The 8,816-nt window shown below is 37.0% G+C and overlaps 1 pseudogene; it reads right to left on the bottom strand.

The window, feature by feature from the left end:
- Positions 1-6,264: 6,264 nt before the first annotated feature.
- Positions 6,265-7,322, bottom strand: LOC121437252 (annotated as a pseudogene).
- Between the last annotated feature and the right edge of the window lie 1,494 nt (positions 7,323-8,816).

Genomic DNA, 8,816 nt, shown 5'->3' with positions numbered 1-8,816 from the left:
GAATTTTGCATGCAAATGGATGGAAATAGAAAACACTATCCTGAGTGAGGTAACCCCGACCCAAAAAAGATGAACATGGGATGTACTCACTTATGATTGTTTTCTAGCAATAAATAAAGGACATTGAGCCTATAATTTGTGATTCTAGAGAAGCTAAATAAGAAGTTGAACCCAAAGAAAAATATATAGTCATCTGCCTGGTTATGGGAAGTAGACAAGATTGCCAGACAAAAACTAGGACTTCTACTTTTTATGAAGAATTTTTAACACAATATTTTCTCATTTTACATAGTTATCCTTGTTACCACACCCTCCCCTCCTCTTGCTCCACCCTTCCTTCCACTCTATCCCACTCCCAACCACTCCTCAGAAAGGGTAAGTCTTCCCATGAGGAGTCAACATAGCCTGGCAGTTCCCTTTGAGGCAAGACCAATGTCCTCTCCCCTATATCTAGGCTGAACAAGGTACTCCTCCAAAAAGAAAGTTCTCCTAGATGCCAGTTCAATGACTAGGGATAAATCCTGATCCCACTGCCAGTGACTCCACAGACTCCCCAAGCCTCACAACTGTCTGACACATTCAATGGTCCTAATTTTGTCCTATGCAGGTTTGCCTGCTATGAGTCCAGAGTCAGTGAACTCTCACTAGCTCAGGTCAGCTGTTTCTGTGGGTATCACCATCATATTCTTGACCTCTTTGTTCATATTATCACTCCCCCTTCTCTTGGGATGGTCTCTGGTATCTTGGTCCAGAGCTTCACTGTAGATCTCTCTGTATCTGCTTCCATCAGTTTCTGGATGAAGCTTGTATGATGACCATTAAGGTAGTCATCAATCTGATCTCAGGGGAAGGGAGGTTAGGTATCTTATTCACTGTTGCTTAGAGTCTTAGCTGGGGTCATCATTGTGGATTGATGGGAATTTCCATAGTGCCAGCCATGTTTCTCACTAGCCCTTCAATGGCTCCCTCAATCAAGATATCTCTTTCCTTTCTCTCCCTCACTGTCCTTCCCTTCTTGAGCATCCCATTCCTTCATGTTCTCTTCTTCCTTTTACCCTCCTGCTCCCCTTCCACTCTCCCTGCTCCCCTGATCATAATTTTATCAGAAGGTCTTATCTGTTTCCCCTTTCCCAGGGGGAGAGATTAATGTATGTCTCTCTTAAAGGTTCCTTGTTACCTATATTCTCTGCTATTGTAGATATAGACTGTTATCCTTTGCTTTACATCTAATATCCACTTATGAGTGAGTACATGCCATGATTGCCATTTGGGTCAGGGTTACCTCACTCAGGATGTTTTTTTAGTTCCATCTATTTGCATGCAAATTTCAAGATTTCACTTTATTTTTTTACTGCTGAGTAGTAGTTTATTATGAAAATGTACCACGTTTCAGTTGAGGGCCATCTAGGTTGTTTCCAGGTTCTGACTATTATGAATGATGCTGTTATGAACACAGTTGAGCAAACGGCATTGTAATATGAATGTGCATCCTTAGGGTATATTCCCAAAAGAGTTTTACAGAGTCCTTGGTGGATTGATTACCAATTTTCTGAGAACCATCACACTGATTTCCTAGGTGGCTGTATATGTTTACACTAGCACCAACAATGAAGAATATTCACCTTGCCCCACATCCTATCCAGCATAGGCTATCATGGTGTTTTCGATCTTAGTATTCTGAGTGTTATAAGATGGTATCTCAGAGTCATTTTGATTTCATTTCTCTGATGGTTAAGGATATTGAGCAATTTCTTAAGTGTTTTTTGGCCATTTGCAAATCTTCTGTTAAGAATTTTCTGTTTATGTCTGTACCCTTATGTTAGATTCCCCTCTTTATGCTGTGAATACCATTGGTTAATTAAAAAAAAAAAACTACATTTGGCCTATAGCAGGGCAGAACAGAGCTAGGTGGGGAAAACTAAATTGAATTCTGGAAGAAAGGATGTGGAGTCTAAGTAGCTTTTGACTGGAACAGACGTGCTGAAACCTTGCCTTGCCAGTAAGTCACAGCCATGTTGTGATGCATAGATGAATAGAAACGGGTTAAATTAAGACGTAAGAGTTAGCCAATAAGAAGCTAGAGCTAATGGCCCAAGCAGTGATTTAATTAATATAGTTTTGTATGGTTATCTTGGGGCTGAGAAGCCAGGAACAAGCAAGTGGTCTCCTACAACAGTATCTCATTTTGATTGGATTATTTTGTAATTTGATATCTAGTTTCTTGAGTTCTTTATATATTTTTGAGATCAGTCCTCTGTCCAATGTGGAATTAGTGAAGATAGTTTCCTATTTAGTAGGCTACTGTTTTGTCTTAGTAACCATGTCCTTTGCTTTACAGAGGCTTCTCAGTTTCAGGAGGCACCATTCATTAATTGTTGTTCTCAGTGTCTGTGCTATTTGTGTTACGTTTAGGAAGTGGTCTCCTGTGCCCATGTGTTCAAGGCTACTTCCCACTTTCATTTCTATCAGGTTCAGTGTGGCTGGATTTATGTTGAGGCCTTTGATCCATTTGGACTTAAGTTTTGTGCATGGAGATAGATATGAATCTATTTGCATTCTTTCACATGTTGACATCCAGATATGCCAGTGCCATTTATTGAACATGCTTTCTTTTTTCCATTGTAAAATTTTAGCTTTTTTGTTAAAAATCAGGTGTTCTTTGATGTGTGGATCACTATCAGGGTCTTCAATTTGATGCCATTGATCCACCTGTCTGTTTTTATGACAATAACAAGCTGTTTTTATTACTGTCACTCTATAATAGAGATTGATATCAGGGGTGGTAATGTCTCCAGAAGTTCCTTTTGTGTAGAGAATTGTTTTGGCTATTCTGGGATTTTTTTTTTATTTTTACATATGAAGTTGCGTATTGTTCTTTCAATTTCTGTGAATAATTGTGTGATATTTTGATGGGGATTGCATTGAATCTGTAGATTGCTTTTGGTAAGATTGACATTTTTACTATGTTAATTCTACCTATTTATGAACATGGGAGATCTCTCCATTTTCTGATATTTTCCACAGTTTCTTTCTTCAAAGACTTAAAGTTCTTGTCATACAGGTCTTTCCCTTCTTTGGTTAGTGTCATACAAAGCTATTTTATGTTATTTGTGGCTATTTTAAGTGGTGATCTTTCTCTGATTTCTTTCTCAGTCCTTGAACGTTTATATATAGGATGGCTACTGACTTTTTGTTGATCACATATTCTGCCACATTACTGAGACTCTTTATCAGCTGCAGGAGTTCCCTCATTGAATTTTTGGTGTCACTTATGTATACTGTCATAGTATCTGCAAATAGTGAAAGTTTGACTTCTTCCTTTTGAATTTGTATCCCTTTGATATCTTTTTGCAGTCTTATTGCTCTACCTAGAACATCAAGTACCATGTTAAATAGGTATGGAGAAATTGGACAGTCTTGTCCTGTTCCTAATTTTAGTGGAATTGCTTTGAGTTTCTTTACATTTAATTTGATGTTGGCTGTTAGCTTGCTGCATATTGCTTTTATTATGTTTAGATAAATTCATTGTCTCCCTGATCTCTCTAAGATCTTCATCATGAAGGGGTGTTGGATTTGTTAAATGCTTTTACAGCATCTCATAGGATGATTGTATGTTTTTTTTCTTTCAGTTTATTTGTATGGTAGATTACATTAATAGATTTTAGTATGTTGAACCATCCCTGCACCTCTGGAATGAAGACAACTTGATCATTGCAGATGATACTTTGATACGTTCTTGGATTCATATTGCCTGTATTTTATTGAGTTTTTTTTTAATCAATGTTCATGAGGGAAATTAGTCTGTAATTCTTTTTCTTAGTTGCATCATTGTGTAGTTTGGGTACCAGGTGAAAGGAGTTTGGGAATATCCCTTCTGTTTCTACTGTGTGGGATAATTTGTGAGGTATTGGTATTAGTCCTTCTCAGAAATTCGGGTAGAATTCTACACTGGAACTGTTTGTCCCTGGGCATTAATTTTGGTTAGGAATTTGATAACTACTGCTATTTCCTTAGGAAATATAGGCTTATTTAAATTCTTTATGAATCCTTGGTTTAATTTTGGTATGTAGTTTATATCCAGAAAATTGTCCATTTTCTTTAAATTTGACAATTGTATTGGGTACAGATTTGTTGAAGTATGACCTGATCATTCTCTGTATTTCTCTTGTGTCTGTTGGTTCCCCCTTTTCCATTTCTGATTTTGTTAATTTGCATATTCACATATTCACTCTCTGCCTTCGGTTATCTTGAATAAGTTTTGTCTATCTTGTTGATTTTCTTAAAGAACCAACTTTTTGTCCCATTGATTCTATGTATTACTTTCTTTCTTCCTATTTTATTGATTTCAGCCCTCAATTTTACTGTTTCCTGGCATCTACTTCTGGATATGTTTACTTCTTTTTGTTCTAGAGCTTTCAGATGTGCTGTTAAGTCGCCAATCTTAGGTTTCTCTAGGTTCTTTATGTAGGCACTTAGTAGTATAAACTTTGCTCTTAGCACTATTTGAGGTGTCCCATAAAATTGGGTATGTTTTTCACTTATTTTCATTGAATTCTAGGAAATTGTTAATTTCTTATTTATTTCTAACTTGACCCTGGGGTGATTAAGTTTAACATTGTTCCATTTTTTATGAGTTTGTAGGCTTTCCACAATTAGTGTTATTGAATACTAACTTTAAGCCATGGTGATCTGATAAGTGTAGGAGGAGGGCCCTTGTTTGTCCTGGCAGCCCAGAACTGAAACAATCACACAGAAATTGTATTAATTAAAATACTGCTTGGCCCATTATCTCTGGCTTCTTATTGCCTAACTCATAATAATTTAACCCATTTCTACTAATTTGTGCATTGCCACATGGCAAACTTACTGGCAAAGATTCAGCATGTCTGACTCTGGAGGCTCCATGATGTCTCCCTCTTTCTCTCCACCTTCCTTCTCCCAGCATTCAGTTCCATCTTCTCTACCTACATAAATTCTGCCTAATCAACAGGACAAGGCAGTTTCTTTATTCATTAATGGTAAGCACATCACACAGAGGGGACTTCCACACCAGATAAGATACAGGGGGTTATTTCAATTTTTTATATACATTGAGGTTTGTTTTGTGACCAAGAATGTGGTCAATTTTAGAAAAGATTCCATGATGTGTTAAGAAGAAAGTATATGAATTTGGGTTTTGGGGAAAAGTTCTATAGATGTCTATCATGTCCATTTGATTCTTGACATCTGTTAGTTTTTTTCTTTTATTTCTCTGTTAAATTTCTGTCTAGCAGACCCATCAATTGTAGAGAATAGGGTGTTGAAGTCTCCTACGATCAGTGTATGGGGTTTGAAGTATGATTTAAGCTTTAGTAATGTTTCTTTTACACATGTGTATGTTCTTGTATATGAGACATATATGTCCAGAATTGGGACTTTGTTATGATAGAGTTTTCCTGTGATGAGTATGAAGTGTCCTCTTTTGATTGACTTTAACTTGAAGTCTATTTTGTTAGACATTAGGATAGCTACCCCTGCTAGTTTCTTACATCTCTCAGACTGGAAAATATTTTCCCACCCCATTGCTCTGAGGTAAAGCTTCTCCTTGAGGCTGAGGTGTGTTTCTTTTATGCAACAGAAGGATGTACCTTGTTACAGTATCCATTCTATTATCCTATGTCTTTTTATATGTAAATTGAATCCGTTGATCTTAAGGGATATTAGTGACCAGTGATTTTTAATTCCTGTTATTTTTCAATGGTAGTGTTTATGTGTTTCTCTACTTTAGGGCTTACTAGTATAAGATGCGAGATTATTTATCACCTGTGTTTCTATGGATGCAGCTCCAGTTAGCTTCCTAGTTTTCTTTCTAGTACTTTCTGCAATACTAGATTTGTGGATAGGTAATGTTTAATTTTAGTTTTGTCAAGAAATATCTTATTTTCTCTGTCTATGATGATTGAAAGATTTACTGGGTATAGTAGTCTGGGCTTGCATTGATCTCTTAATGTCTGCATAAGGTGGTAATTAACACTAGTTAGGGAGATATTTTTGTCATGTTTCCAAACTCACAACAAAATATGCAGTTTTTTTTACCCTTGTAATGTTTTATGTTAATTTTTATAGATGTTCCTCATTCATCATTCCTAGTTTGTCAAGAGATTTGATCATAATGGTGTGTTTGTTTAAATTTTCACAAATAAAATTTGGTATAAGTTGTTATTTTTTTTCTGTACAATAATTTATTGAGATCCCGCCCTCAAAGCCTTTGCAAGCTCGAGGTCACTATTTCCGCTTGTAGATCTTCTTTGCTAGTTCAAGGAAGATGGCTGGGGGCAGCGGTGCAGAGTACTGCTCCACGAGGCTCTTGAGGCGGCTGTAGCTGTCTTCCTTGTACTTTAAGAACACAGCTGGCAGATCCAGCACTTCATACAGCGCTTTCACCTGTGCCACCTTCTCTGGGTCCTTCTGCCCATAATTCTCCTCTAAGATCTGATGCTGTTGCGGAGTGGCTCGTAGCAGACACTGAACCACCAGCCAGCTGCATTTGTTGTCCTGGATGTCAGTGCCGACCTTTCCAGTCACACTGGGGTCACCGAAGAAATCAAGGTAGTCATCCTGGATCTGAAAGAACTCGCTCATCTCCAGCAGGATCTTCTTGGCATTGGCATGTTCCTTCTCCCCATCAATGCCTGCCATGTACATGGCAGCCTTGACAGGCAGGTAGAAAGAATAGAAAGCCGTCTTGTACTTGACAATAGATTTGCACCTCTTTGCAGTGTATCTACCAAGATCCACATGGCCCTGGGGTGCAGTTATGAGGTCAAGGGTCTGCCCAATCTCTGTCTGATAGGAGCTCTGCGAAAAGATCTCCAGCAGGTTCAGGTAGTTGGGCTGCTCCCTGCAGTACAACTTCAGCAGGCGGTAGAAGCAGGCTTCCAGAAGCAGAGCATCATTGACAGCATCTAAGCCTATGCCTGGCTTCTGGTACCAGCAGATCTGTCTGCGTCAAGTGAGAGAAGAATCCATGATGTCATATGACACAGTTCTACACACCAGCCCACAGTCAGGGCCGGCTGCAGACTCTCGGCATCCTGTTTTCTTGGCTCCACCAACTCCTGGAAGGCTTGGAGCACAGTTAAACCCCGATTGTACTTGCTTCCCATGGCATTGTACTCCAGGACCTCCTTGAGCAGGGCAATGACATCGCCTGTCTCCGGGTGGCCTATCTCGTCCTCAGTCAGCACCTTGACAATCTGGGAGAACTGCTGGACGAAATCCTGCCTGTCTTGGTTACAAGTCTCCGATTTCTGGTTCCCATTCATTCTGAGAGAGGAACAAAATGCTCTGCTCCTTAACGCGACTTCTCCCAGGTCTGAGGTATTTGCAGCTCACACCTAAATGTCGGTATAAGTTGTTATAAAACTTTATTTCATTAGTTTGTATTTAAGATAGATTGTGTGAATTTTTTGATATCTGAAAATTGAGACTGGTTGTGTTTTGTGATTATCTTGATGGTAATAATTGGCTGTAGACCAAAGTTAGTTCAGATATTGTGACTAGTAGCATTCCATATTATGATATACATACCTATATTTGCAATGAAACAAGAAACCCATTTGTAGAGGGATTCATGAGACATTTATAGAGAACATCATGGATCGTGGCTGACAGAAAAAAAAAAGAAAAGGCTTGAAAGGCAGCAATAAATGGACACAGAAAAGGCATGCTTTGTCTCTTCTACTGGCCCCAATAGAATCAAATAGAGCAGCCTGATATTGATCTACATACACATGTACTTCTGATTTTTGACAAAAAAAAGATAAAATTATACAATGGAAAAAAGAAAGAATCTTCAACAAATGGTGACAGCATAGCTGGATGTCAACATGTTAAAGAATGCAAACAGATTCATATCTATCTACATGCAAAAAACTTAAGTGTAAATGGATCAAAGACCTCAGCATAATTGGCAAATGATTCTATTATAGTTGGATAAAATAATTTCCCTTCATCTTCAAGTGTGATGAGGTATAGCCTATGAGCTCAAATATTGTAGGGCTAAAATGTCAAAATTAGAATTATTATAACTATTTCTTCTAATTTTGAAATTTTAGAAATAGTTATTTCTTCTAATTTCGACATTTTAGCCCTACAATGTTAACAAGAATAGTTTCTCTCTTGCTTTCATTATTGTGTGGATAAAAAAAAATTTTCAAGTTCTTCATAAATGAGAGATAAATCTGAAAATATTCCTTAGGAATAATTTCAAATTATGTTTTATTTCATAAATATAAATTACAAAAATATTTAAATAATCTATATGGACATTCAGTTCCAATAGAAATACATTCAATGGGATCTAATGCTATTCCTATCTAACAATGTCAAGTAAATATTTTATACAATTTTATGGTTTTATTATTTTCCTGGTAAGAAAAATTATCTATTTTAAAGATTCCCATTATTATAAGTTTAATGCTAATTATAAATAGCTATTGTTCTTACATTCCAAAAGTAATATTTAAACAATAATTTTTTATAGTGCTATCATGTGACTCAATTTTACACAGTGAATTATTTTAGGGAACACCACTATCCTATCTTAGGCATGTGTTGTAATCAGTAAGTTTGTTCCTCATTAACTCCTCTTGGGAAATATGGTGCTCATGTTTTTGATAGCAACAGGAAGAGAATATTTTAAGCAAAAAAATATAATTTATACTTGATTTAAAAAAACAATATTGTTGGTTGCTAAAGTCCAAGAAAATTGTCAATATATTCTAGGATGCAAAATGCAACACTATTCACTTACTATAAGTGTGCCACAAATGAAG

Source organism: Microtus oregoni, unplaced genomic scaffold, assembly GCF_018167655.1.
Source record: "Microtus oregoni isolate MIOR12 unplaced genomic scaffold, Mior012 000050F_ref0000143, whole genome shotgun sequence".
Taxonomy (NCBI): domain Eukaryota; kingdom Metazoa; phylum Chordata; class Mammalia; order Rodentia; family Cricetidae; genus Microtus; species Microtus oregoni.
Note: the sequence above shows the minus strand (reverse complement) of the source record. Positions and strands in the feature narration are given on the sequence as shown.